The following is a 25694-nucleotide window of genomic DNA, read 5'->3' on the forward strand; positions in this document are numbered from 1 at the left end:
GTCACTGCCAGAAACAGCTCCCTTTGAAAAACTGAACAGCCTTACTGTGAAGCCAAGATGTGTCAATGGAAATGATTTCTCAATTTGTGACCAGGGACTGTGCTGGGATTGTTATTATTTGGTAACTTAAAAGTTCAGAAATGACACCTTGAAATAAATGGTTTTCTTACAATAGTGCCCACAACAGAGGCTTTAATTTGTAAAATGAAGAATATTGGAGATCACTGAAGCAGAAGAAATGACAAAGAGGCATGGCAGTAAAAGTTTGATGCTTCCAGAAGACATGAAGACCACATGGCATGACTCCTAAATATCTGCTCCTTTCCTGCACAAAATCAAGGTAAGATAACGAACTCAACTCATGCTTATTGTTTAAAGTTTATCTTTTACTTATCACATACAATTGAAAGCCTATGTAAAATAGATTACAAAGCTGCCCTTATCTTTAAAGAGAGCTGGACTTTATCCAGAACACAGTCTCGTTGAGTGCTGAAGCAGAGACCTTTCTGACTCCTGTTCATTTATCACTGATGGTCCCAGGGCCTGAAGCAAGCAAGACCTCCACTGGCAGGGCTGGGTCAGCTCCCTGGAGTGTGCCAGGAGCTCAGCTCAACACCTCTCTGTCACAGCTCCAGCATCATTCCACCCGCTGTCCGTCTCTGGCACGCCTTGTCTCTAAGTGTCTCTTCGTTGCCTTGGTGGTTGCTGACTCCATGCAATGTTCCATCTCAACATTTCATTCCATCTCATTCATTTCTGAATGTCCAGCTGACTTCAGAGGGCCCTGCAAGTTCTAATGGAAGCAGTGACTCACTGACAATACTTTACCATGAATATATTCAGCCTCATTTCCCTAGACTTCGGAGGACAAAATCTCATAATTCAAATCCCAAGTTCCATCTCCCAGTACCATAAGTAGTTGGCTTTCTACTCTTTCTGCACTGGCCACCATTTTCATTGCTCTTTTGTATGGACCCTTCTGCTCAGGCAGAAGAAACCACTGTCTGAAGGACAAATACTTTTTGTGACAAGTGAGTTCAGTTTCTTTAGTTTCAACTCTTGGCAGTATTTCTTTTCTACAGGGTCCACCACAAACAAATTAATGCAAGTATTGCATGAGGACCTTGAGAATTGAAGCAGAATGAAATCTCGACTCTTGCCAATCCTATTTAAATTAGCTAATTTGAGACAGTAAATGAATGAGAAATAATTCAACCAAAGCAATCCCTTGACATTTACTTACAATCCCTAAATGGAAGCAACTTATCTTTCTAGCAAAAATAGAACTTAAGAAACAAATAGAGTTTTTCAATTATTTTGCATCCTCACTGGACCATTTACTTTGGTTTTTAGCTCAAATGATGAAAACAGTCCCATTTCTTTTTTTAGTCAATCAAAAAAACACTGTGTTTCTATGTGTATCTATAAAACTGCTATGGTTTAGTTTTCTGTGAATTGCACCTCTACTTCTGAAAGTACTGTAGTCATCAAACACAAGCAGCTGGGAAAAAGAACTAGAACACAAATGAAGATATCCAGATACTCTTCACTGCAAACTGTTGGAAAGCAGAAAAACAGACACGTGCTCTCTGGGGAAGCACTAACCTGCTTTTTTCTCTCAGGCTAAAATTAAACTTAATACTTACTGAAGGCAGGGGCTGGGGGCAGGGTGGGAGTGTTTGTGTACAGATAAACATATCACTGAGAAAATTTCACCTCAAGCATCTGCAGGGCAGTGTCATTTTTTTGTGCAGGTCATCCAGGCAGAAGTCTTCCCAGACTATCTGAGAAAAGGACAGAAAGTATTAAACCCAAATCATGAAAAGATGAAAAGATAGCAGAAAAAAAATTCAAAGTGAATTTTTTTTGAATACTTGAACTCTCAGTTCCTTCAAGTATTGCTGCTCCTAGTTAAGCAGTGAAGCTCCAAGCTTCTGGCAATCTCAGTTTCAGACCAGTCCCACTACAAGATTGCCCTACTGAATGCATTTCCAGCTAGTCGAAAAGCCCACTCACAACTATTTATTTTGGGAAGTACTGATTTCCAGACTGGACAGAGAATTTAGGAACCCACAGCCAGAGCTACTGAAGGTCCAAATTAGGACCTTTAACATTTTTGAACTGTCTCAAAACCAGCTCTGTTTAGGCACATCTGTCTTCTCCAGACCCAATGCAGCAGCAGTTCAGCTCCCCCGGGCTGGGTGAGGTTGGAGCAGCTGTACATTCTGGCCGCAGGTGCAAGCAGTCACTTCCAGCCCCGGAGGGACCGAGCTGCTGCAAGCCATTACGAGCACTTAAAGGCAGATTTTTCTCTTCCTAATGTGATCCCTTCAGCTGTTTTTCAGGCTTTCACTGCCAGAGGAGCTGAGCTGCTGACTACTAGCAAACACATTAAATCCCGGTGGTCACTTCTGAGTCCTTGAGGGCTCACAAGACACAGTTAAATGACTCGTTATGTAAGAGCAATTGTTTCAACTTCTTAGATAATTACCTAATTTTAACACCTACTACATTGTAGTGTGAGCCAATTTCTACGTGCCTAGTAACAAGTGTCTTTCTGGAGAATATTGTCAGTCATTTAGTCACGGATTTCTTCCTAATGCCTGCATGAGAAGGTGATCACATCACTTCTAGTGACTGATTCTCCAGTGTATCCCAAAAGCCTTGATGGAGTAATTCTTAAATGCAAAAGTTGTGTGGAATATTTTTCCAAATACATGATAAATACTTATTCCACATCTTCTCTTACACTTGTTTCAGTACTGCTAAAAATTAATGGGATTCTGAGCAAATCAAAGCAATTTTCTACATAGGCTATTCTACTTTGAATCTGATATTCAAACACATTGAGTTTCCAATAACTTCAAATGAAGTTATGAAGTTGGAATTCTCTTGGAAATAGATCCCTAAATGACTGGCTGGAGGTCAGAAACATCAGTAACTTGTGCATTTATAATGGCTCTCATCAACAGAGGTTTCTTACACATCCAAATATTCTGTTTTGGAGCACAGTCCCAAATTTCTGAAGTTTTTGGTGAAACAAGCAAAGAAGTTTGGTTTCCCAGGTTTATGGGAAAGGCTGTGGGGCCACATAAGAATAAAGAGGACATGGGAAAACTTGAACTCAGAGCAGCCTGCATGAAGCCAGCCTCTTGGGTAGTGCAGGGGTCCTGGGTCATTTTTTCTTTGGCAGCCTGGGTGCTGGGAGAGCAAGGAGAGCAAACAAGAAGAGCTCCCTAACAGCTTTTCCTATATTACTGAAGATTTGATAAACAGTAAGTATGTTAACTTAAACAAACGCTCACCTTGTATTTCCCTGAAATTTTCCTGACCCAATATAAAAGTAGTTGTTGCAATGTAGGTTTGTTGTAGAAGGCTGGAAGAAGTCCTGTAGTACAATCATCATATTTTTAACCATTTCTTAGCCAATATATCTAGAATCTTATTCAGTTCTTAGCTATATTATCTGTGGCCAATACATACTGGTAGGACTCATTTTTACTCACAAAAGTAATCACTGAGAGAGGCTAGAGGAGGGGAAAAGAAAACCAAGTAAAAATTATTAGACATATAGTGAAACCTTGTCTAGTTACACAAATGTATGTATATAATAGAAACAGCATTTTCTTCCTCTAACAAAACACCAGAAAATACAGCCATGTCAGCAACATTAGCTGCAGCACATAACCTGGCCAGAGCACAGCAGAGAGGAACTTGCTCCAAGTGCTTTCAGTCACTGAGCTCAGACCAGGTGTAACAATAAGTTCTTGGTCTCACACAAACACCACATCTGTGAAAGGTGCCAAGATATTTCCATGGTCATGAGAATCAATTGATACCAGGAAATGGATTGTGAAATGATTAGTTATACAACACACTTTCCACTCTCCTAAGTGAGGAAGCTTTGATATTGGTATTTGTAAAAGAGGAAGTATTGCAGGCTTGTAGTTTGAACAGCTGAAAAGAACCTCACTTCTCTGAAGTTCTTTGTTTCTAGTCTTCTGTTTTAAATGCTTTGATTTATCCTTCTGCTCCACACCCCTGAAATGAATACCTACTGATGTAAAATCCTTACATCCTCCTTAAGATTCTGGACTGTGGTTCTCTTGTTATTTGCTATTGATATCAACCTGCTTTGTCTGAGCTCGGGTATCTCATCTCGTCAGTATGGAGCTTGTCAAACCTCTATTCAGATTATTTATTCAATTAATACTTGGAATTTTACACAAAATACAATGATTTATGTGAAGGAGTAGAGGGGACATTTAAGTCAAATGCATTGTTTTGAGGAGAATGAATCCAAGATTCTCATTTTCATGGGTATATATCCTTACATGAGATTCTCTACCTGGAATGGATCCACTTTCCACTGGGGAACTACATCAGTCCATAAACCCTATCTGGCTGTTAGCCTAAAGGCTGGGACATCACCAGGGAGGTGTGACACCTGGCTTCCAATCCCTGATCCAGAAAGCACTTCCTTCATTACACAAAGTGAAGACAGCAAGTACAGACTTTTAGTCTGGCTTGATTCTGAGCCATGCTCAAACTGAGAGGTCAGATCTACTCAGGCAAGAAGAATGGAATCATAGAATAATTTTTACTGGAAAAGACCTTTAGGATCGTGAAGTCCAGCCATTAACCCAGCACTGCCAAGTCCACCACTAAGCCACCACCTATCTAAACCATGAGAAGACTGTTTCTCTGGCAGAATGCTATAAGAAATGGTGTCAAAGGCTTTATTAAAGTCCAGGTGGACAACATTCACAGCCACTAAACATTTCACTTTGTCAAAGTAGAAGATCAAGTTGGACAAGCAGGATCTGCCTTCATAAACTCATGCTGTCAGGGCCTAATCCCTGTGACTGTTCTGGGAGAAGTCTTTAGTAGCAACACTAGTCTTCAAAAGCAAGACCAGTCAGTATGAGTAGGTGCTGGGGAAGGTTATGAAGTCTTGATCTTGAGTGTCATCACAATTGTGAGACTTCTCCCAGGTGCTTGTAGAATCTACTCCTTAATCCTGGTTAGGTCTTGAACAGATTTTCCCCATGACATCTGCCTTGTTGGCCTTCCCCCAAATCTTACCCATATAAAATCAATCTTATCATTGCCATCATTGAGATCTAGTGGTTTGGTTTGTATTTTCAATAGCTGTTGCAAAAACTGAACTGTTAGAGTAAGAAACAGTAAATTCTTTTTCAGAGTGTCTGTGAGCCTGCACTCCAGCTCCATTCAAAAATTGTTTGGCAAATTCCTACACAAATTTGCTAAGAAATTTAATTTACAAAACCTGCATCTCCAATGCCAAAGTTCATTAAAACTCAACAGGACCCATAGAGAAATGAGCAACTTACATCATTGGCCTTATGATCACTAAATAATAAATCTTTAAAAAATATTCTACTTTTTAAAAATAAATTTGTATTAAATAGATTAAATTTTTATTAAATAGCTTTAATTTTCAACAGCAGCAACATTTTCATAATGACTGTATTCTTCATTTTTTTCATGTTGGTGTCTTGCTTGTAAGGCCTAGATGTTGGAATCTTGAGTTTAAAGCTTAGGCACCCCTAAGCGCTTAAAGGAAAAAGACTCAAAAACATATATAAAATAAGCTAATTTATTATGGAAAAAAAGAGAGGAAAATACATGTGAACAGAAAAGCACACCATAAAATATCACATAAAGTACAGTTGAAAAGACTTTATTTAAGTTGTCTTAGAAAATTATGCTTTTCTAAAGCAATAGTTGTTTTTCCCATTTCTTCCTTCACAGAATAAAACTGGCTCTCTGGAAACAAACAAACAAACAACAAAAGATATCAAAGAACTCCCCCCACAACTTCTATTTTGGAAAAATACCTGCATCCTATGGGTATTGCCCTAAAGACAAAATATATACATATTGTCTATATTTTAGAATTAAACCAGTTTAGAATTAAAACTACTGAATTTCCAGAATTATATTTTTAAAATGTCTGCTTTAGGAAAAAAAAAGGATTTTAGAAGAGTCAGTCACATCAATGGAAAGTAGAGTTGCAGCTGTTACCAAAAGCTTCTTTCTGTTTGCCTTTAACTGTGAGGACATTTAGCCATAAGCTATATTTAAAAAGGTTGCCAAGTGGTTATTTTCCTTTCAGATCAGGTGAAAAAAAAAATCTCTTTTTTAGCAAATCCAGTTAGGTGAGCTTATGTATTTGTTCAATAGAGATTTTCTGTGAAAGGCTTCTATCTTCAACTCCTTTTATTAACTGAAAACAAAGAATTTTGTTTTCTTTTTGATTTTTTGGGGTTGGGGTTGGGGTTTTTTTTACACTTTCTCTCCTGTAAAGGGCTGGCATAAGTGTCTAGTAGACAGAGCTTGGCTGGCAGATGTTTTTTATGTAACTCCATTGCCCAGTGTAAAAAACATATATTTTTACTATGAGATCATGGGCGTTCTGTGTACCTTTCATAACTATTAAAGTAACTTGGGCAATGCTGTAAAATATTTTTTTGCCTTTATTTTTTTCCATGGGACAGCTTCTTATTTTTATCTTTCTTTGCAGTGGAAGGATCAGCGTATTCAAAATGGGACTTACCTAACAGTTGCCTGTGATTCAAGTACAAGTGCATAGATGTTAAATACTAAAAGAACCAATTGTACTCTTTCAGTATTAACGTTCCTTTAACTCTCATTACTTATTTTGTCATTTAATTTTCATATGCTGGTTTGTAAACAAGTAGCTCTATGCCACCTGATAAGCCCTTCTAAGTTCCTCTGTTTCCAACTGACCCTGTATTTTTCCTCTTAGGTATATGCTTGTTTCTGGTATCTTAAAAGGCATGGATTAGCAGGCTGCTGTAGTTTCTTTGAGATTCATGTTGTTCTTTAATTATTTTTAAAATTTCTTTTAGTTATCTAGAATCTCAAGGTGTCAGAATCATTTTGGAGATAGTCTTATCTAACTCTCAGTTTCAAGGAGTTAAGTTACACTTACTCTCCTAAAAATATCAGAGAACTTTCCATTTTCTCCCCACACCCTTTTCCCTTGTAGCCTGCCTCAGAATCCTCATTTTAAAAGCTCTGTGAACACTCTGGTGGTGTATATCTGCAGCTACCATGCCCAGCATCAAGAATGTGACCTCAAAGTCCCTTGTCCTATCACTGAAACATTGCTGCCTCTACAGATCTTTCTTTTTCCCCTAATTTTGCTCTTTGGATTGATTCTGTAGGAAGTAGATTTTCAGTGCCTAGATGAAAAATTGTGGGGGAGACTGGACAAAAATAAATGTCAACACGTGAAAACTGAACTTCAAAGTAACTATAAAATAAGTGGGATTTGCATTTTTCTATCTAGAGTACCTAAGCCCACATATAAAATAGAGAAATTCTCAACTCATTCCACCCCACAAACACTCGAGAAAGAGTGAGTTGTGCTTCAACATTGTGAGACGTGTCTTTGGAAAAATATTTTAAGGAGTGTTTTCCCTTAACACAACACAATCCACAGGATATATTAAGGAACTCACCATATTGCAGCTTGTATTGTGGGAGGTGTCATGAGTTAGTAGTGCCAACAGTTGTCTGTGAATGTTTGGTGTAGTAAGACCTTAGCAATGTTCAAAGAATGTGTGCCAGCTACATTAAAATTGCCTTTTGTTCTATTTAGGAAGCCACATGTAAAGTTACATAAGCTGAATGTGGCAATAGTATTTGTAAATCACACTTTTGAAAGGAGAGAAAATGAGCAGCTCAGATGATAAAATAGTAGAAGGTGAAATGGAATGTGGTCAGCCTGGAGTTAGGTAGGAGGTCAGTCTTTTGCAAACTACTGGATACCAGGATATATCTCTACTGCAATCTTCTATTTGTCTTTCAACATACTGTGCATTCACAGTGTCATAAAACTGGGATTACATGAGACCAGTCAACCTCTGACATTTTTTTTTCATTTTAGGGGTTCAGAAAAATCAATTTTCTCATAAAGATTCTTCAAAGTCCATCTTGTTAAGAGAAATGGGAAAAAAGTCTTCATAAAATACTGTTGTCTTAGTGAATGTTGTCTCATTTAGCTGTGAATAAGAGCTGGGCAAAGCTTTCAGTGTAAAACTCTAAATCATGTGAAACATCTGGTTTTTAATTCTGTTAAAATTCAAAACTTAGCCCAAGTTCTTCGAAAGTTTTTCTGAACTTCACAAGCATTCTTGTATTATGAAACATAGTGCTGAGGAAAGCTGTCCTGATTTGTGGTTTTGAATGGACACCATGCAAAATCTCTGGATTTTTTGCAAGATTAGGTGAAACTTGGTGATTTTGACAGAAGGTTTTATATGAATTTCTGGCTTTTGACATCAGCATAGACACAAAACGCAGTCTTTGTGGATTACATGGATTACAATCCAAACCTAGGGGGAGTAGGAAAACAAAAATCTTTTGAAACCAAATAAAATAGAGTGAGCAAAATATTTGTTATCCACAGATTTTATGAGACAATAACGTGAGCTAAAGTATAATATCTGTGAAAGGTTTCATATTTGTGTCTGGTTTAGGGTACAGCTTATGAAAACTAAGTAAAAATATCAAAGTTCTGTAATCACAATATCAGATGTATACCTGTGAATGTAAATATTGATTAACTCTCCCTAAATGAGTGCAAAGAGCTCATTTCAAGTTTTTTGATTCTTCTTTTTTTCCTAGGGAAATCCAACTGGGAAGAAAAGAAGAAAAAAAACAAACAAAAAAATGAAAAAAAACCCCTTGAAATAAAACTCCCAGTGTTAATGTTTTTGCCCAATCTTTTCTGCAGCTTATGTATTTAAAAATCCATACAGTAATGACAGTTCTGTAAAAGCTAGGTTTTTAAAATGCTAAAATACCCCACAGGTTTTACTCTAGCCAAATAAATGTACCCACACACATTTACATCTAAGTTGAATTAACTTAGGTAGGTGCATTCTTGATTTATCTTGAAGTTCACATAGAGTATCTCTCATTAAATTATGTTTGTGTGTACTTGTGTTACTCAATATTCAAATACCAGTCCAGAAAACTGCTTTAAATATAAATCCCATAATTTCACAAAGCCATTTCCAAACACCAAGGATAATTCTGGCTACAATAGAACACCGAGACACTGCTGTCACCAGAGTGCCACCAGGTGAGATCTTACCTATGCTTCGTTTTGTGTGATGGACTCTTTCTATCATGCATTTGCCAGTCATGGCACAACATTTTTGTACCAATTTCAACTGAAATTATACAAGTAAATTTTTTAATTTCTGAGTATTTTCAAGAGAAAGTCTGCTACATTAAATGTAACAAAAATAACAGCATTGTCTTGAATTATAAGTATTCTGCCAGGAGGAAACAAATCCAAAACTTGTTTGACAGAAATAGTTCCCTCGACACTGTAACCCATACAAAAGTACCTCAATCTGGATATCAGGAAATGTCTAATGGGAGTATTGCTCTCTAGATTTGGGACAAATTAAATCAGTCCTGTACTGGGTATGCTGGTATAGTGTTAGACACAATTTGGCTTTGTGAATTTCCACAGAAATAAGAATACCTTGACTGGACCTGCTTAATCTTGATTTGATTTGCTGCTTGTCAACAGATAGGATCTTGTGAGCAAAGTGGAGAATGGTGGCCATCCTGGGCACAGTGATCACAAAAAAAAGCAATCAAGTTCAAAATCTCTGTTGACAGGAGGAAAACTGCGAGCAAAAGCTCAACTCTAGACAAGAGGAAAGCAGATGTCAGGTTTCTCAGGGAGTTAGTAAGTAAAGTCCTCTGGGAAAATGTTTTTGCAGTGCTGGTCACTTTTCAAACATTACTTCTTATGGGCAGAGGAACGGGAAATTCCCAGCTGTTGGAAGTCAGTCAGGTGAGGCAAAAGGCCGGCTTGGCTAAACAGGAATCTTTTCTTGGAAATAAATGAAAAAAAAGAAGGTGTATAGCCAGTGCAAGCAACATCAGGTGACATGGGAAGAATACAGAGATGTTGCTTATCTCTGAAGGGGGAAAATTTATGAGGCCCAAAGCTGGAGTTGAAGCTGGCCAGAAACATGGGGGACAATAAAATTTTTTTCAAATATATTAATGGCAATAGGCAGTGTAAAGGGGTGGGGATTGTCTCTTCTGCTCTGGGGCAGCCTCACCTCCAGTGCTGGGGGCACACAGTGTAAGAAAGACATTAAAGCATTAGAGAGTGTCCAAAGGAGGGCACAAAGATGGTGAAGGGCCTTGAGGGGAAGCTGCATGAGGAGCAGCTGAGGGCACCAGGTCTGTTCAGCCTGGAGGAGGCTGAGGGGAGACCTCACTGCAGTTACAGCTTCCTCATGAGGGGAAGAGGAGGGGCAGGCACTGAGCTCTTCTCTCTGGTGACAGTGACAGGACCAAGGGAATGGCCTGAAGTGGTGTCAGGAGAGGTTTAGGTTGGATATCAGAGAAAGGTTCTTCACCCAGAGGGTGGCTGGGCACTGGAATGGGCTTCCCAAGGAAAGGGTTACAGCACCAAGCCGGACAGAATTCAATAAGCATTTGCACAATGCTCTCATCAGGCACATGGTGTGACTCTTGGGGCCTGTCCTGTGCAAGGCCAGGAGCTTGTGGGTCCCTTCCAACTCAGCACATTCTCTGATTCTAACAGAAAGAGTGCTCTAACATTACAACCTATAGATTTGCTGCTGTGTTTGTTTTGATTAAACTGTGATGTTGTTTTCTTTTTCTATTTAATTGTAACAGTAACTTCGATATGTATTAGAACTGTTCAAATATTTTCTTTAATCTTGTATTTCAGTCTTCTATTTTCTCTGTTTTACTAATTGTGACAAAAGTTGCTCTAGGAAATGACAATTGTTTGTTCAATTCTTATCTCACTTTGAGTCTTATGTGTTCCTTGACAATAACAAAATGTCTGTGAGCTTGTTATTTCCTAAGTTTCTGTCTCTCTTTTTGAGTCAGAGGGGGAGAAAAAACCACACAATAATGTGTCAGGTTTATAGAATGATCTTGAAGTGGAAAGCTAATCAAGCCTGACTTTTTGTTTGAGGTTTCTTTGCTTTGGGTTGGTTTTTCTACACAAAGCTTCTTCTTTTGCAATGAACTGTGACAGAAATTTTGAAAATTAAGTAATAAAGTTCAAACAAACTGCCCTGGACTTAGGCATTTTATTCTCTGTCCAAGTCTCTCAGTTCAGTGCCATTGACAGTTTCAGACCAGCTGCCTATTTGCTAAACCCTTTAAATGTCTAAATTTCTGTAAATAAATGCATAGAAGTTACACAGATATTGGGAACAGAGAAGAGTTTTTGAACTGGTGGGAGTTCATATTTAGACCACATCCCAAGAAAGTACAAAGCAAAATTACCAGTCTCTGAAAACAATGAAGTTAGCAAACAAGACCCAAAGTTCAGTGTGCCTGCTGCCTTCTAATGTGACAGACACAACTTCAAAACTGTCTTTCAAGAAGGGTATTTTTTCATACCACAGACCTGCATGACATTCTGGATAATCATCCCTTTCCTTTGGCATTGTACTCCAAGGGAAGGTTCAGAGCTGAGGATTCAGATGGAAGACCTGTGTCAAGTCCATCGAGCTCTCCTGTGTGGCTCCATGTGAGGTGGCCAAAAGTCACCCTTTCCCTCTGCATTTCACCTCAACATAGCCTAGGATTTATTGGAGAGGAGGTTTCTGAGGATCACTCTGTCAGATAAAATTCAAGGGGAGCTTAAGACCCAGCTCTAGTTCTGCATTGCTCTGACTGAACACCAAAAGCTGGAAGCTTTTGAGTGGAAATGTCTTTGCTGAACTTTCTCCTCTATTCTCATTTTCTTCCATTTTATTATACCAGGTAATTTCCACAAATCATTCTTGAATAGAATAGAGTAATACAATAACAGATTATTCCTCCACAATGTGTTGGTGCATAGAATTCTCTTCCCACACGACATGGCTGAGACAATCAGTCTAGATTCAGAAAACACAAATTTTAAACACTGATTTTATTAGAAAAGTTGCATAACTTTAAACAAATTGCATCTGTAAGATTCATATCAACTTCTATGCATTTAACTTCCACAGAATAAACTAAACTCTGTTCGTATCACTCTCATTTGCACTGCTAAGATTCAAAGATAAATCAAGATGATTTAAGGAAAGACTGAGGAACTGTAAGTGTAGGTATGTAGAATTTTCATACTAGCTAGCTATCATCTCATGCAATTAAACTAATTTAATTTTCCAAATTGTTATCAAAAACAGCAAGGTTTTTGAAGGATGGACAACTGTACAAATTTTCCATCTATCTACAGTTTTTTGAAAGAAAATTCCAAAGTATTGTAGTATTATTGAAAAAAATTAATAATATTCCAGTCCTTATAGGCTCTAGGAAAAGGAAATCTCCTGCAATTTTTTTTTGCCACAATGAGATTCAAGTACACTATGTTTTGCATGGTTTTCAGCTGTCACTAATTAGACTTAAATTAATTCAGTTCTCAGTAAAATTATACAGTATACCATAAAGGCCTCTTCTTGTTTAATATTTTTCCTTTAGATAATCTAGGCGCTAATTGAAACCAGGGGAAAAAAATCTTCTGTAAAGAAGGCTTAATTCTATCATCATAGCATAATGCAGCAATTAAGTATGAAGCTTTATATGCATGTTGCTAACCTCCTGGGATCCTTGAAACTCTGTTTCTTTGTCTCAGTGAATTCTTCCTAAGGAAACCAATCTTCATATGTCAGGTACAGGAACATCTACCATGGCTAGAAATAATAGTAATAGCACTGAAATCTGGAAGTTCATCCTGAACATTGAGTCTGGAAATACAAAGCAGAATAGAGATTTAATTAGAAAATTACATAGCCTAGCCAAGAAAGTCCAAGGTACCAGCTATGAACAATGCTTATTATGACTGCCAAGTGCAGCTGGAAGGAAACTCACCTTAACAAAGTCAGAAAATGGCAGGAAATCCCACACACTTCAATTTTAACCTCTGCATTATTTTTATCTGATAATAAGGTCGATACTGATGAAGGATTTTAATGTAATGACCACTGTGGAGTGCTTAAAACTTTGTGTGCCCATTCAGGACAATAAAACAGAAAGAAAACTTGTTGCACGAAGGAATCTGACAAATAGTTAATGGGAAAGTGGGTAAATTTCCTTGTACCTAGTACACATTTGAGGAGAAGAAAAATGCTGTACTAGTCCAGTTTCAACTGTACTAATGGTATCTTCCCAAGGTTACCCTACAACACTGAGTGTTAAGCAACAGTCTTGAAGAGTGAACTGCACCTAAAAATTGTGCCACATCAAAAAGGTTTCTTTAGAGCCAGCACTTCTCAGGTCTAATCAAAAAGGGATCTTGGTACTATTCATATTGACTATTCATAACCGCTTGTAGTTGTTAAATATTCACCAAAATTGTTACATTTTCACCAAATTTCAACAGCAAAGAAACCTCTAGTTTAAAAAGTAATTGGAATAACTCTAAGTTAAACATCTACAGCCTCATCCACTGAGTTTTGAGGGAAAATCCAACCAAACTATTAATGCATATTTCCTCATAAAGAATCCAAGATACTTAGTCAGAAACTGGTGTCCTCCTTGTTTCTTAGGAAAATACAAAAGGACAGAAACAGACAAAAAAAAACCCACAGTAGTATTTATGCTTGAAGAAATTAACTGTATATTTGGTCAAACCAGTATTATATAAAAACATACTTCTTTTTCTCACTTCTGAGAAACTTCTGTTACATAAAAAGGTCTTAGTTCAATGAAAATAATCTGGATTCTCTTCCAGTTTGAAATGATGATTTGTTCCAAAATGGAAGCTACTTGTAATAAAATAAAATAAAAAAACCAAAAAAAACAACAAAAAAAAAACATGAAAGAAAAATCACAAGTCATTTGTAAAACTTAAAGTAAGCATATATTTCTCCTTTAAAAACAGAACTGCAAAGTGATTAATTTCTTCAACTCTTTAATTGAGAAATGATGTGGCTGTAGCTTAAGTTTTTCCTAGCACTAGAGAAGTGTTGCAGATATAATTTCATTGTCACTACACGAATTTCCAGTTAATCCTTTGCATATCTACAGATATGTGTTCTTAAGATCATCTCAGTTGTTGTGATCTCTTTTGTCCTCAGCTATTTGTGGATTCAATTCCTTCTCCCCTGTATTTTGCTTTTTTTTTTCCTGCTCACAAGTTGGTAATTTTGATCCCTAAGGCTTTTCTTAGCCCTCCCAAAGTATTTCAATAGTAGCTGAAACAGCCAGATGGAGCTGCCTTGTTTCATTCTGACCATGGAATGAAACAAGTGACACTGTAAAGTTTTCAAGGCAATTCTGATAAATAAAAGTCTTTAAGAAAACTGTAAAATATAGCAGAAAATCTACTCTATGTAACCCTAGACCCACCACTCTTAAGAACATCTGAGGCATGTGGTCTTCCTATGGAACTCCTTACCTCCAGAACTGGACCAAGAACTAGTTATCTTAGCACTAGACTAGTTTACTTGCTTGCTTCATGCTGTCTTCTGTGCTTCCAGCCATCATATTTAAATCACTGGGAACATCTGCAGAGAACAGAACAAATTAAGGAATTGTTTAGTTTAGAGTTTAGATAGAAAACATTATTATGCAATCCTAAGTACCGTGCATTTATTTTTAATGTCCTATTAGCATACATTATTGCTTGTGAAAATAGCTGTAAGAGACTGATAAATGAAAAAGCACAAACAGATTCTTCTTCCATCTTGACCTCAAAAACAGTTGGCTCTACTTAGCAGAATTTTTAAAAACAGGATTCTTGTATAACCAACTGTCTTATCTTACATTATCATCTGCTGGAATAAGAAAAATGTAGACAAAACAGCTTGCTTCTCTAAGACAGAGCAACACAAGTAGATTAATGTAAGGTCAGTTATAAACTCAAAATTTTAAGTTTTGAGATATGCAAAAATGGATGGCACTTTCAGTTGTTGATAAACAATTAAATATTAGCTATTGAAAAAAATACCATTAATTCCAGCTTTTATTTCACAATATTTATAAAAATATTTCTTTAAAACATGGAAACTAGTTTATATTTTTAGCAATTGTCTTTAATGGCTTGAATTGCAGTAAACTTAACAAACTTGCTAGATACCCTTCCAGTCAATAAAATAAAATCAGTGTGAGTTTCAGTCATATGATTTCTCTAATTCCAGTTTTAATGGGAGGGTCACTTTCCAAGTATAAGCATAAATAATACCTTACATGGGGTTAGAGAGTCATCTCTTTTGCTACTGAATACCTGGAACAACATCCCCTAATTGCAGACACATCAACATCTTTCTTCCCTTTCTCTCTACTTATGTGCTCATTAAAAAAATTCACATCCTGCTACAGTAATAACAAATTCTTGTATTTTGTTGTGGATGTTGTTGTCACTGTCAGACACAAAATGATTCACACAGACACATCTCGAAGTGTGATGAAAGAAGAAGGAAGTTTATTTTGTTCTTTCAGTATTTATAGGTTTTCCAACCACAACCAGGGATTGGATAGTCAGTTTACCACATTCCTAACCACACTGGCTGTGAGAGACGCTCATCAAAAGGCATATCTTTAATGGAAAACATAAACAAATGGAAAACATAAAGGTATAAACACCTATGTTTATAGTTACTTTCCTAAGAAAGTGGCTAGAAATTATGAAAACAATATCAAAAGGCCTGATTCCCAGGGCAACATGTTGTTGCTCATTTTCAAGCACACTTGTTGCATTTATCTGTCGGAAAGAAATGTGAGGTGCATTTTTACTCCCTCATCTTTTTAGTAAGGCTTTGAAAAGTTATTTGAATGTCAGGGTCATTTAGAAGTGCCCTCTAGTTGCAGTCCAGAGTCCACAGTCGCTCCCTACAGCTGGACCCAGCCCGTTAAGAGGGATGCTCAGCCTGGTGTGGTGTGACAGCACAGCCAGGCCACACACAGGGGCTCAGGGGCCCAGAAGCAAGGGGAGTTGCAGGAAGTGATTCTGGCTCCCCAGGGAACACATTACTCAAACTTTCCTCTGAAGAGGGAGAAAGAAGCTTAGAACTCCCAAGCTCTGCTTTTGTTAGTGGCATTCTGTGCTGCGTGTTAAAACCTGTGGCTCATCTTTGGAGGAAATTATATCTCCCACTGACTATATAAGAAGAGTGAGCAAGTGGTATGATTTGTTTCACTTTATGCAGAGAAAGAAATCCAATTTTTTGCTTTGCAAAACCTTAGCTGAAGGCACCTATGTTGCCTCTTGGGATCTCCCCCTAAGCCCTGAAACTCATTAAGGATAAATAGTTCATATTGTCATCAGGAAGCTGTAGAAATAGGTTGTAAAATCTCCAGTCTTCAAAAATACACAAAATCCTTTACCTTATCTGCAGGAATTACTTATGAAAGTAAAAGATGTGCTGTTTTGCCCTTTTTTTGTGGTAACAGGAAGTCCAAATTAAACCTTAGGCAACATGCAAGAGGCCAAAGACTGATCATCTTCTCCAGCAGAACTGGCATTCTCATCCTGCCATTCCAGACTGGTTTAGGAAAGATCACTCCACCTTTTTTAACAGAAGCTCTGGCTAAGGAAATGTTCTTGAACAAATTTTTCTATGTTGACTGTACTTTCTGTGCTTCCTATGCTAAAATGAATGTCTTTATACATATTTCAGTGATGTTTTTTATTGAGCTAGCAGGTCTCAGTGAAAATTTCTTTTTATATATGATTAATGTCACTTCTTAACATGTGTCTGAGTTTGCTGACATAATATAATCCTTGTAAACGCAAAATCCAGAAGAACTGGCATAGGAAATTGTGTCTGTAGGACCATATTTCTCTTCTTTTGTACTAGCCAAAAGTCAAAGATATGTCATTAGTTGCTCAAGTGAAAAAAAAAAAAACAACAAAAAACAAAACCAAACAAATAAAAGACACAAAAGAAACAAAAGAAACAAAGAAAGAAGGACCTTGAATTCTAAAGTACTTCTTACCTGGAATTTCATTTGAATACTGAGGCATTGTTTTGATCTCACAAATCAATCTGCCTATCCCAAACTCTACCCTTTCCAAAAGAAAATCCTTGAAGCATTTCTTTTTTGTTATGCTTTAAGAGAGCTACAGAAAATGACATTGAGAAGAAAAGGTTGGAGAGAAAAGACGTTTCTCTGACACATGCAGGATCCACTATCCCATGTAAGCCCTCGCAAACATGTATCAAAACTTCTCTTAAAAATCTCTTAAGAACCTCCCCAACTCCCCAGACCATAAAAGTTAGCACTAATCAGACCATTACATATCTGGAAAGTTTCCATAATATTCAAGTTGAATTTTCCTAATGCAATTCAATCTCCCCATCTTGTCCAACAGCAATTCAAAGAACAGATCCAACTCTCTCTATGAGAGATTTATAAACTTGAAGACTGCCATTATTTCTCTCTTCCATCATATTTCTTAGACTATACAGTTGTTTTTAAGCCATGTTCATTGGTCATTATTTCTGTTTTTTTCCTGTACTTCTCAAGACTGATAGACTTTTTCATTTGGATGGGATGAAGGTCTTCCAAGAGGAAGGCAGGAAAAAGTGATAGGTTGGTTTTTCTCTTGTCAGTGAACTCAGGACACAATCCAGGAGTTCAAGCCAGTCTTGACAGGAGTAAGTTCTTACTGATTTCTAGAAGTTCTCCTTTGGTCCCTCTAAGTCCTTGTGCTTTCCAAATGTGGTGAATAAAAAAAGTCATTCTGTCCTCTGACAGAATTGAGAAAAATGGTAAGATAATTTTATCTTTCATGTAATTGAAACTTCTCTTTATACTTCTCTTGGTATTCTTCATATATCCCAGGATCTCTTTTTGTAAGTTGACTTTTGTTCAGCTTGTCATCTCCTATAAGCACTCTTTTCTCTTTCACAGGTCTCCTGTAGCTCTTTCTACACCTCTTTCCCCCTAAACATGAATCCTTTCGTTCATCCTTGTAGCCTTTATTCTTAATATTTTTCAGATCATTTCTCCAACTGGTGAAAACCATTGTGAATTCTAAATATGTCCTGCATCAATCTTGCAGCTCATTCCAATTTCACTTCATCACTAGGTCATATTACTTGTAAACATAATTAATATCCTCTTCAGTCAAGGATATCCTGGGCTGGATTAGGAAGAACATTGCCATCTGGTTTATCCCTCCTATCTAATCCCTAGTCAGACCACATGTGGACTGCTGCATCCAGTTTTGTGCACCCCAGTGCAAGGAAAATATGGACTTACTGGAGAAAGTCCAGCACAGGGCCAAAGAGATGATGGACTGGATCATCTTAGATATGAGGATAATAACTGTTCAGCCTGGTCAGGGAAAGGCTCCCTTACTGAGGTCACTTTGCCCTGGACACCTGCATGGCATCACTGCCGATACTGGCCACAATCCATTTGCTCTCCTAGACCATGACAGCTACTCCTCTTGTGCTGCCAAAGATACCCATTGATGCTGCTCTGCCTTGAGGAACACCACAGCCAAATGGGAGGGGTTTTCCCTGGGTCCTGAGGACATACTGTTGATCTCATCTCTCCTTCCAGACTTAAACTTGCAGTCAGAGCTGGCCAGACATGCCAGACAGGTCAACTTGTCCTTCAGTTCCTGGCTCCTCCAGTCCTGAGGACAGCAGCTGATCCCATCAGAAAGGCACTAACTGTATGCCTGTTGTAACCGGCTCATGGTCCCACATCTCTGTGAACTCTGTCCGCTGTAAAGAAGCTGGGGGTGATTCAGTAGCCTTGTAAAGTAGCCTTGGTACTTGCATTATATTTTTATTTAATTAGATAATATTTTCATTTAAAGTTAATTAACAGTTTCATTACCTCCAAATAAAGTGTAGCTTTAATCCAAAAATTATATGCCTATATACTTGTGGATATATATTTGATTTTTTTTTTGATCTTTATATTTAGATATATAATATATAAATAGATTAAAGCCAATATTTATTAATGTTTGTACACTCTTTCTATAAATAGAAGAAAAAAATGTAAAGGTAAATGTCTTTATATAACAGCATTTTCATGCCCAAAGGAAACAATCAGCCAGTCAGAGGGTGCTTTGTGATCACATGGCAATGACAGGCTTAAAAAATGGCAAACCTGCCATATGAAAGCCTGTGAGGTTATGACATTTCCCATGGTAATGACTTTGGTGTATGTGGTAGTCAGGGATTATTTATTCTGCTGTATTTCAGGGTAAACTGGAAGGGGCCACTGGTCCTGCCAGCAAGAGAGCTGCCTGTCAACACATGGGAATGCCATTTTACCAAAGGGGATGGAAGGAGGTGGAGTAAAAAGAAGACGCCAGTAGATGAAAGAGTAAAATGTGTGGGTGTGGCTTCTCTAATTGCTACATCAATAAAATTTATATATCGAGGAATCACTTTAAAACAAGTCATTTTATAATTTTCCATTCCATAGTGAAGTTGATTTGACACAGTAAAGTTATATTAGCTCAGTTTAGAAAGTCTGCATTCTCTAAGAACCTTATTAATTGTAATGTATATGCTGCATCCTCCTATCTACTGGCTGTATATGATGACCTTTCCACTGAAGCAATTCAGTCCCAAATGAAAGAAGCAAAAAAAAGTTTGCAATAGATAAAATTGGTACATGGCAAAGACTCTGCATATTTCATGCCTAGATTTGTTTATTACATACTTGCTCAGTTCTCTAAATCTCTTAAAACAGGAAGATGTTTAAAATCTCTAAAATAATATCTCAAAATTAAATCTCTTAAAATAGGAAGATATTTAAATAATTGAATTATGTGTTTATGCTCATGTTTGCATTTTATCTCACATTTTTATATCATAGGATCATTTTCAGGCCTCCTTTTGAAGATGTCCCAAAAGATTATTAATCCCAAAGCTGAGTACTTTAGATAACACAGGTAGTCAATATACAAGTACTGAAAATACCTATCTTTATGCATTAAACTTCTAGTGAATAAATGCCAGTTAATCAACTGATTTTAATATATTCACACCATCTATAAACATAAATAGAAGAACAGTGCCAACAAGGTATTTTATTCTAGGGGAGATTTTAATTGTGGTTTTAAACCCTTGCTTGGCATCATAGCAAATTAAGAACTTGGTAGAACTAAATTGGATGTACATGACAAAACTGGATTTTGTCTTAGATGGAAAAAGTCATTTGGAATTGATACACAGAGATGTAAATGTTGAATAAACAGAATAAAGCTGAAGACATGTCAGAGATTCATGATGAGATTACTCCATAAAGAGATACGTCTAAAATGAATTCTTGACGATCAATTGATGTCAAACCAAGGTTCACCTGAATTTGGTATTAAGAGTGCAAATCATCAGTGACTATTCCAAAACTTCTTTGGGCTGCTATATTCTTTCAAAACAAGACAAATCAATGTAGCCAGATACATAACAGTGCATGACAGACATCCTTCCTCATGTGTATATAGTTTTATTGTTATTTTCTTTCCAGAAAACATTATCAGCCACAGCTCAATTTGCAAGCCTCCTTGAGAGGAAAGAAAGGATTAAACTTTTTTTCTTTTACAGTATCTTGTCCTTATCAAGACTGACTTGTATTTTGATCTTGGTTACTCACTGACTGTGATTAGTTTGTCCTGCAGGTTTCCATTACAAATTTTATTGAGTTCTTTCATAACAGATGTCTAATTCCTTCTCTTTTCAGATCATTAATGTGATAAAATTTGACTACTCTAGAATGATAAGGAAACAATTCATACTAATTTTCCTGCATATTCAAGCATAGTTTGTGATATTTTCTTTTGCCTTACATGAAAGGTTTTGATTAATATTTTCTGAGTGATTTTCTAAACAGTTCGCTGTATTTAATCAGCATTTCACTTTTCACATGACTGTTAAACATGATCTGTTCCCAGTAGACCTAATTTGAGGTTACAGTTTTAACACTATTATTGTTTTCGCAACTGTGTAATGGTTTTGCTGAGTGAAATCATGTGGGCAAAAAAACTGCTCGTCTGAACTTGAGGCAAAGGCCAATCAGTTTTGGAACATTTTAATTGTAGTTCCTAAGAGCTAGGAACAATACATCAGAAATATTTGCAGCAAAACAAAAATAGGCCATCTGTCTGTTTCATCAGACAAAGAAATATGATTATTGTGTTTTCCCCAGTACCTGTAAGGGTGGAGGAAAGAGGGTAGTTTGGATATGAATGTTTTTATATCTGCTCTCTTATTGATTATCTCTTATGGATTATCTTGTCTTACAGATAAACAAGTGTTAAGGCTGAAAGAATTGGTAAGCAAATATGTAATATGAAGTCTCTTTTCCCTTATTTTCTTCAGATTCATGTCTTCCTCTTATTTTCTCTGGATCCAAGCTTGGATGATGACAATGATATTAGTTGATTTTCAGATGCTGAATGCAGAACACCCTGCACTGCTTATTGCAAGTTTTCACACTTTCCAGATACATAGTTCTTTCTGCATAGACTTGCAAGTTATGTCAGGGAAGCTTATAAAATTGAGAGAAATAATATATTCAAATGAGGTTTACTTTCTAAACCTGTTAAACCAGATAAATCAATTAAAGTAAATAAAACTCTGTCTGCATTTGAATATCAGTTTCTGATGTCAAATGTAATTGGTAGTACCTGAATGATTTAAGAATTCATGAGGTTTTAGAAGGATAACCCAGAATGTGCAGTCATAAGCCAAATCAGGCAAGAGCTCTCAGGCTTGAGGAGTTACCTTGGGCCCAATCCCATCCAAGGGGAGAGACCCCAACTGCAGACCCCTTTCAGATCCTCTGCTCTGGGCAGAATGGACTCAACAGACCCCCTCTGGAGAGTCTCCCTTCATACCCTCACTGAGTCTGATCTGTGGTCAGATATGGTCACTTCAGCCAGGGATGGTCAGTTTTACAAGGCTGAAGCCAAATATCACATGGCTGAGGTCAGACACAAGCCACTCACTGGAGGGCCTTGATCCCTGCTAGAGCAGGTGCACCTGCCATGGGTGAAATTGGCCACTCAGGACACAATATGGGAATATTGACCTGTAAATCAGGGAAGAAAGGTTTCTCAGAAACAATGTCATCTAGTTTTTACAGCTGTTCCTAAGACTATCTAATCTAGTAAGTGCCACCAAGATAGTCTTGCCTAATAGAAGGGGTAAGGCCAAAATGATTATTTGCTGAAGGTAAGTGCCTACTTTCAAATTCCTATAATTTGATGCAATTTATTTTCTACTTCCTATACTCCAAATACAAAGGCTTCAACCCCTACAGAGACTTACATTTCACCACATCTCTTCCTTCTCTTTGTTTTCCATAATGCTATCGGACCGGGTCCTTTTATGTTATCAAACCTTTCTCCTAATCTTGCCTTTATGTTCTCTGCCAAGCCATTTTCTAGTAAGTCTTTGAAATAAGGTCTGTTCTCATGCCACATCTCATACCGACAGTCTCCTCCCACATTCTTACATAGCTTCCACTCAGTATCAGTAACCTTGACAGCCATTCTCATCCTGTTTGTGAAATCAGGTCTTGCTTTGCCCACTTCCAGACTCTAATCCCAAAATTAGGGTCCCAGCTCTTCCCAGCACTTCCAAGCAATGGACCTACAGAGTATATCAGGTTCCTGTGTCAGAGAGAACACAGAGATACACAGTAAAATTCTGTCCCACCTTTGCATTCTTGGACACCAGCTTCATCTCTTCCAAACTTTTCTTCATCCAGGGCTGAATAAAGCATGAGTGGTTGTGTTCAACAACATAGCCCTGTGTGAACCCTTTTTTCCCAAAGAAAAATGGATTTCTTTGTAGGAGAAATATAACTTTAATCTTCTGACTCTGTAAAAGCACCATTACTGTCAGTGATAACCTTTCCTTTGCCTTTAGAGTTATTAATATTCCAGTCTTTAAAAGTAAATGCCATAAATCTTTCCAAAGCATTTTTAATGTAACAGGACTTTGTTATTTGTTCTTAAACTCTGACACTAGATTAATCAATCCAGCTTCCCTTTTTATCCCCTTCCTCCTTTTTCTTGACTTGTATGATTGTGTTTTAAGAGTTTTATCCACGGATGGATGGATAGGTAATTAGGTGTCAATGGGCCATCACATATATGCAAATATATTTACAAATACACATTCCAAAATTCAGTTGAAGAATAATTCATATGCATTAAATAAAACACAGAACATCTTCCAGTCCCAGGACTGTTATGATACAACAGATATCATAGCAATAATGACACCCTTTCTCTACATCATTAGTTTAAAAAACACTCAGTCACATCTAGTGGTGTCCACAGCCAAAATCCCACCTTGCATCAGTCTACCAGCAACAATGATCCTTTGTCCTTGAAGGATTTGCTCTCTATTTACTACCCTAGTAGATTGTCTTCTAAATATAATTTTGACAGCATAAGCATTTTAAATATTTAACAGAAACAGAAAAAAAATGTGCAGCACTTTTACAAATGTATTCAGTCGCGTATTGACACTGCTGGTGTACCACTCCTCAGAGCAGATAGCATTTCCTGATTTTTCAGTTCCTAATTATGCTAAAACATTCACAGCATATCAGAGAGGTAACGAGTCTCCGAATTTTTACCTTGGACCTAAATGGTGTGTAACAAGGAAGATACTACAAAAGTATACTATAAAAGTGTAAAGAATTTGGGGATTGACCACAAATCACGGTTTGTGATGTCACCACTGTGTGAAGTGTGTGAATGTAGTTTGATGCCCTCAGGAAATAGCACACAATCCTAAAAAAGCCCCACCACAACAAAATCCCCCAAAACTAAACAGTGAAGGTCTGGGACTTCAGATAGTGTTAATAGCTTGAATTTTATCCAGAGACAAATGGAAAAATAGAGAATCACAGCTGGAAAAGACCTCTGAGATCATTGCATTCCAACCCTTGACCAAACACCACCGTGTCAACTAGACCATGACACTGAGTGACATGTCCAATAGTTTCTTTAATACCTCCAGGGATGGTGACTGCACCAGCTTTCTAGGCAGCCCATTCCAATGTTTAACAACCCTTTCTGTGAAGCAATTCTCCTGATGTCAAGCCTGAACCTTCCCAGATGCAGCTTGAGGCTGTGTTCTCTCATCCTGTCACAGCTTATCTGAGAGAAGAGACCAACCCCCAGCTGAGGTAAATTGTAGAGAGCAGTAAGGTCACCTCTGAGCCTTATTTTCTCCAGGCTAAACATCCTCAACTTCCTCAGCTTCTCCTTGTAAGACTTGTGCTCCATACCCTTCTCCAGCTCTGCTGCCCTTCTCTGGAGTCACTCCAGCCCCTCAGTGTCCTTCCTGCAGTGAGGAGCCCAGAGCTGGACACAGCACTCGAGGTGTGACCTCACCAGTGCTGAGTACAGCGAAAGAATCACTCCCCTAGTCCTGTTAGCCACAATATTCTTGATACAAGCCTGGATGACATTGGTTTTTTCAGTCACCTGGACACACTCTGGCTCATATTCAGCTGCTGACCAGCACCCCCAAGGTCCTTTTCCACTGGGCAGAGTTCCAGGAACTCTTCCCCCCTACTCCTTGCCACAGTAGTGCTGCATGGGCCTGCTGTAGCTAAAGTATGGGACCCAGTACTTGGCCTTGTTGAACCTCATACCACTGGTCTCAGTCCATGTCTCCAGCCTGTCCAGATCCCTCAGCAGAACCTTCCTACCCTCCAGGAAATTGACTGTCTCACGCAAATTTGTGTCATCCATGAATTTACTGAGGGCATACTCAATCTCCTCATCCAGGATGAGAATAAAAGCAAATAGGGATAATTCAGATCTGCTTTTGTTGGTTAAAAAACAATATGTCAACATGTTGACAAAGCTGGAGTTTATGAGTGCACTATATATCATTGTGTATTCAAGATGATATATGATATGCTTTTTTTATTTACTTTTAGATGATCCAATACTGCAGTCTTTTCTAAAGGACATATGTTGTTTGTCATTGATGGCAAGATGGTGGAAAGTATTCCCTCCTGCTCCTGTCTAGTTTTCAAGCAGAATCAAAATTTAGTTCTTATGACTTCCCAATATTTTGACAGAGCCAAGAACACAAAATGTGGTTTTTTTGACAACTTACAGAAGGAATTTCTAGAATGACTTTCACAGTAACTGTGGTGTTTCATCCCAGTTCTCTGTGTTCCCAGTAGCATTCACGTACTTTATGGTGTGAGTGTAAGAACAATTAAGTTAAAATGCAAACATTTTTCTTCAATAAGAAATTAATTTCCCACTTTCAGAAGTAACTGGAGGAATGACTCCGAACAAGCACCTCTGTCTGTCTCTTGACTCACATCCCTGACTTTACAACACTCACTACTGCCCAGCCTATTCATTTCTGGAGACAAGCAGCAACCAGCCCATCAAGGAAGGAGGAGAACAAAGGAAACTAAAGAATATTTCTGTGAGGAAGTGACTTTTCAGTAGAGATTATAGTGTCCCAGAGCTTTTGGAAAGCAACTGATGGGATGTCAAAACAAAACAAATACAGTGTTTAAAGGTTAGATTTAATTCTTGGATGAGCTACTGGAATGAGCGTAATTTAAGAACTTTTCTTCTAAAACCATCTATGCCCTTTACGGCTGTAGGAGAGACCAACTTTTATAAGCAGAAAGGAAAAAAGGGTGATCTGGCTTAGATTTAAGATTCCTGA

General features: G+C 37.7%; 1 long non-coding RNA gene across 1 annotated transcript; it reads right to left on the bottom strand.

Moving 5' to 3' along the window:
• Nucleotides 1–582: 582 nt before the first annotated feature.
• On the bottom strand, nucleotides 583–2099 carry LOC117244159. Its single transcript, XR_004496721.1, has 3 exons — nucleotides 2017–2099; nucleotides 1717–1784; nucleotides 583–793 (listed from the first exon to the last, which is right to left on the bottom strand). It is a non-coding gene; the product is annotated as an uncharacterized LOC117244159 (long non-coding RNA).
• Nucleotides 2100–25694: the final 23595 nt, after the last annotated feature.

Source organism: Parus major, chromosome 3 (assembly GCF_001522545.3).
Source record: "Parus major isolate Abel chromosome 3, Parus_major1.1, whole genome shotgun sequence".
NCBI classification, from domain to species: domain Eukaryota; kingdom Metazoa; phylum Chordata; class Aves; order Passeriformes; family Paridae; genus Parus; species Parus major.